The 5,663-nt window shown below is 32.3% G+C and overlaps 1 pseudogene across 1 annotated transcript; it reads left to right on the plus strand.

The window, feature by feature from the left end:
- Positions 1-397: 397 nt before the first annotated feature.
- On the plus strand, positions 398-5,150 carry LOC143629589 (cytochrome P450 85A1-like; annotated as a pseudogene). The gene is made up of 7 exons (XR_013152979.1): positions 398-579; positions 981-1,301; positions 1,431-1,826; positions 1,902-1,988; positions 3,768-3,846; positions 4,673-4,901; positions 5,075-5,150. The product of XR_013152979.1 is annotated as a cytochrome P450 85A1-like (transcript).
- Positions 5,151-5,663: the final 513 nt, after the last annotated feature.

The following is a 5,663-nucleotide window of genomic DNA, read 5'->3' on the forward strand; positions in this document are numbered from 1 at the left end:
CTTTTCCTTTTTTAGCATTGAATTAATTAATTCTATGCTATATTTGTGAAATCCCGTGTGGTGATGAGTCAAAAATCTAATCAACCTATATTAAATACTTGTAATAATTTCTAAACATATTTCATGAATTTTAAATAATAAACAAATAAATACTCAGCAAAGAGGGATAAACTATACACCTTTTGAAAGAGATAAAATTACATTTCTACCCTTTTACTCAAGACATGGCACTTCCCTTCCCCCCACCCCACCAGGGCTTTATATATACAGAGTCTTGACAAACAAAAACCTTGAGCAACCCCTCTTTATCGTTCTTTTCTTATTCTCTCTCTCTCTCTCTCTCTCTCTCTCTCTCTCTCTCTCTATATATATATATATATATATGGCTACGGCTTTTTTGACTGTGATTATTGGTGTTGTATTGGGAGTTTGCATGTTGAGCACTGCCCTTTTGAAATGGAATGAGATGAGATACAGGAAGAAAGGTCTGCCTCCTGGTACCATGGGCTGGTCACTGTTTGGTGAGACCACTGAGTTCCTCAAACAAGTTCCCACCTTCATGAAAAATCAAAGAGCAAGGTGCTTTTATTTTTATATTCATCTTCTTCGAAAACCCAACCAAGATATGCACTTTTTCACCAAGGGTGCTTTAGTAATTTCCACTTTTTTAATCATAGTAATGTTACATACAATCACATTTTATGAAGTTGCAGACAGACCAACATCTTTCTTGACCAAAAGCTACCTTTTTTTATTGATCCATAAACCTATCTCAAAAATCAAATCTTCATCGGAAAAGAAAAAAAAACTATCTTTTTGATGATTTTCTTGAAAACCCAACTCAAGAATATATAGCAGCTTGTCATACTATTACATACAATCAATCAATCACATAGTTTGTCATCCTTTTGCTTGATTAATAATAATAAGTTAATAACAAAACAAAAATATATTTTTAAAACCTTTGTTGATGAAAACAGGTATGGAAGTGTGTTCAAATCACACATTTTAGGATGCCCAACAATTGTGTCGATGGATCCAGAGCTGAATAGAAACATACTGATGAGTGAAAGCAAAGGAATTGTTGCTGGTTACCCGCAATCCATGCTTCAAATCCTTGGAAAATCAAATTTGCAGCTGTCCATGGCCCTGCTCATAAAAACATGAGAGGTGCATTGCTATCACTTGTTAGCCCCATAATAATCAAACAACAAATTCTCCCCAAAATTGACCGTTTCATGAGATCCCATCTTTCAAATTGGAGTAGCCAAGTCATTGACATCCAACAAAAGACCAAAGAGGTATGCATTGTTTCATTGTACAACTATTTAAAATGATAAATAATTACGATATAACAAAAATTCAAACAGGTCTAGTGTGGTTTCGTTTAAATTAATCTGTGTTTTCTCACCCCTAAATTTTCATTGCAGATGGCTCTGTTATCATCACTCAACCAACTTTCTGGGACTGAATCTTTCTCACTATCCAAAGACTTCATGCCTGAATTCTTCAAATTGGTTTTGGGAACTCTTTCGCTTCCGATTAACCTCCCGAACACGAACTATCATTGCGGAATGCAGGCGAGGAAAAATATTGTTAAAATGTTGGTAGATTTAATCGATGAGAGGCGAAAATCAAACGAAACCCATGAAGATATGCTGACTTCTTTGATTGATTGTGGTGAAAATAGATATAAACTGAGTGATGATGAGATTATTGATCAAATAATTACCATTTTGTATTCTGGGTATGAAACTGTTTCCACTACTTCAATGATGGCTGTTAAGTATCTTCATGATCATCCCAGAGTTCTTGAGGAAATTAGAGTAAGTTTTTTGTTATTTTTACTTTTTCTAATAATAATAAAGTTATGATTTTTGATTGCATAATAATTTTTGCAGAAAGAACATATGGGAATCAGAGAGAGAAAGATGGCAGAGGACCCACTTGACTGGGATGACTACAAGTCCATGAAGTTCACTCGTGCGGTATGTTTTTACTTCTTTTATTATTTATTTATTTATTAAATGATTTTTATATTTTAAAGAATTTATTACTGTTAGTATATTGGGATATTGTGTCTACTACTTCCAACTTTCACTCATTGGACGACAACACTTCTAACTAACGATTTGTCTTTCATCACTCCCAATTTATAACTGTTTTCCTCTGTCACTCCCGAACTTAACGGACCCTAGCTCCATTAGTTTTTTTTGCTGGCGTGATATTTTTTTGCTGATGTGGCATGCTATGTGGAAATACCTTATTAAAAATTTTAAAAAAACCTAAAAAACAACAAATAATATATATACACATATATATACACACATTGACACAAACACCACCACCACCACCGTCTACAACACCACCACCACAATCCTCCACCACTTTCAGCCTTTATCACCACCTTCACCACCATCGCTAGCCTCACTGCCTTCACCACCATTCCATCACCACCGTCTGCGCCACAACATCGGCCTCCCCCATCGCCAGTTTCTGTCACTACCTTCATCACCATCGGCAACCTCCGCTGCCTTCACCATTACAACTAGTCTTCACCACCACCACTACCGTAAGCAGCCATGTCAACAGCCAAACCGTAGACCAGCCCAATTTACTTTGCTAAAATTCAATTTTCTTGTTTAAAATTTGAGTGCATTAGCCTTAAATCGGAATACAGAAACGAGTATAATGCATGTTTATCACCTTGAATCGCTGCTCTAATGTTAATGGCGGAACTCGTCGAAAAAATGCGGTGGCGGCGACAACCTCATTTGAGCTTGGGATTTTGACTAACAACTACCTCATTGATCGTTATCCAACCATCCATCACAATCTGCAACAATAACAAATTGATTCGATGATATCTGAACCATTAAATTGATTCAAACGTGATCGGAAGTGATGGAGGCGGTGGGAGGCTGCTGCTGGTGATGAAACGGTGAGGCTAGCGATGGTGGTGAAGGTAGCGATAGAGGCCGGAAGTGGTGGAGGTTTGTGGTGGTGGTGGTGTTTGTGTCTATATATATAATATATGTGCGTATGGGTGGTGGTGGTGTTTGTGTCTATATATATAATATATGTGTGCGTATGTATATATATATATTATTTGTTGTTTTGTTAGTCTTTTTAATAAGGTAATTTCCACATAGCATGTCAAATTAGCTAAAAAAAATGCCACGTCAGCAAAAAAAAACCTAACTGAGTTAGTGTCCATTAAGTTCAGAGTGATAGAAGAAAACAAGTTACAAGTTGGGAGTGATGGGAGACAAATCGTTAGTTGGGAGTGTTATCGTCCAGTGAGTGAAAGTTGGGAGTATTAAAAAGCAATATCAATTTTATATTTTATTGACACTATTAATTATTTATATTTTAAAGGCTTTATTATTTTTTATATATTTTGAATAGTTTATTTTTAGTGTTTTAAAGAGTTTATTAGTGTTTTATATTTAAAGAATTTAATATATTTAATGTTTTAAAATTTTCTTAATTATTTACATTTGAAAGAGTTCCCTAATAGTTTTGTGTTTTAAAAGATTTATAAACCATTTTATATATTAAAGAATTTATTATTTATATATGCTTTAAAGATTTTTTTTATTTTTTATATTTTAAGAATTTCTTGTTTTTTTTAAAATTTAAAGAATTTATTGATTTTTTATTCTTTTAAAATTTTTTATTTTATAGAATTTATTATATTTTTATATTTTAAAGAATTTTTATTTTTTAAGAGTTTATTGATTTATATTGTCATGTGTGTATTGAAGGTGATCTTTGAGACCTCTAGATTGGCTACCATTGTTAATGGTGTTTTGAGAAAGGCTATCAAGGACATGGAGCTTAATGGTGAGTTGCATCGTTTATGATTTGAGATTGATTTATAGTTTTGTTTAATTGTGTTATGATACATTTATGACCCGACCAAACATCATAATTCACATGGCTTGGCTAACTCTTCCAGCTTCAATTTCTTGACTCCATGACCCTCTCTTCTTCTTTTTTGTTTTTTTTATTACAAATATCATGTATTTAAAGAATTGAAAACGATATCATAAAAGTGTTTATAAACTGTTGAAGCTGAGTGAACTGTGTTAGCTAAAGCAATCCGGGGTTTTATTTCTGGTTTTCTTTTGACGGTTTAAAAGTAATGATGCAAGTGATTGAAACTTGAAATTGACAACATAAATCAAACTGTCTATTTCCTAAAAAAAACTTTTATTGTTTTTCTATGTTTCATAAATATGCAGTTATATATCTGTGATGTTAGGCATCTTGGAATCGACCAATAAATCAAACTGTCTCTTTTTATATACTTTTTTTATGTTTTTATAATACTTGTTATTGATTAACTTTTGTTTTAGAACGTCAACTTTCATTAAACAAGTCAAACTAACCAAAAGCATTTTGATTGACTATCTTTATTACTTTAGAATTTTAGTGCAAATTAATAGTTTAGAAAAATTAATAAAAGAACATGTTCAAACTGTGGTCCAGCCGGCCCACCCAACACGATCGGTTTGTTTTGTCGCTTTCCAAAATCATATATAAGTTTGGCTTAGAATTTTTGTTAGAGCCAACTATGAACACCTCTACTAGATCCTACAAGTTTTTAATAGTTTAGTTAATATTATAGCTTCCGAGAGCTCATTAAATTTCATTCATCCTTTTGCAGGTTTTGTGATTCCTAAAGGATGGAGGATATATGTATATACGAGAGAGATAAATTATGACCCATGCTTGTACCCGGATCCATATACCTTCAACCCATAGAGATGGTTGGATCGAAGCTTGGAGACCCATAATTATTTCTTATTATTTGGAGGTGGGACGAGACTCCTGGAAAGGAACTCGGCAATTGCCGAAATATCAACTTTCCTTCATTACTTTGTAACAAAATACAGGTAATCATTATTATTATTATTATTATTATTATTATTATTATTATTATTATTATTATTATTATTATTATTATTATTATTATAATAATAAAATAAGCCCATAATAACTATTTATATTTTTATATTACAATTTATAAAATAGTAAATAATTGTGATTTATATATAAAAAAATTCAGGTGGGAAGAAGTGGGAGGAGATGAGCTCATGAAATTTCCAAAAAGAGTTGCAGCACCAAATGGACTTTCATCTTAGGGTTTCTGATTTGTGTGCATGAAAAATAAGAATGTGATGATTGAAGTGATGCATGCTATTAGATTTTGGCATATTGCTAGAGATTGTTGTACAAAACAATTTTTCTAACAAATGAGGGTTTTTTCTTATCAAGGATACTTAATTATTTATTATTATTATTATTATTATTATTATTATTATTATTATTATTATTATTATTATTATTATTATTATTATTATTATTATTATTTTGTTTTACTGCATTTGTTTTTCGTATGAAATTTGCATTGTGAGAAAAGCATAGGTTTAAAACGACTTAAGTTGAGCCTAAGCTCGATTAAGCTTATGCTTGGTCTGTTTTATTTATGAGAGCTGAAGATTTGTTCGTTTCAAATTTTATTACATCCCAAGTTCGATTCTTAATTATTTTTCTTTTAGTTATAGACTTCGGTCACCATCACTACCACCATTGGTCACCACCACAAGTCCACAACCTCCCATCTCCGCTACTGCACCACCATTCACCATCCTCTT

Source organism: Bidens hawaiensis, unplaced genomic scaffold (genome assembly GCF_021521415.1).
Source record: "Bidens hawaiensis isolate Kalapana, Puna unplaced genomic scaffold, B.hawaiensis_p1.1 tig00005307_1, whole genome shotgun sequence".
NCBI lineage: Eukaryota > Viridiplantae > Streptophyta > Magnoliopsida > Asterales > Asteraceae > Bidens > Bidens hawaiensis.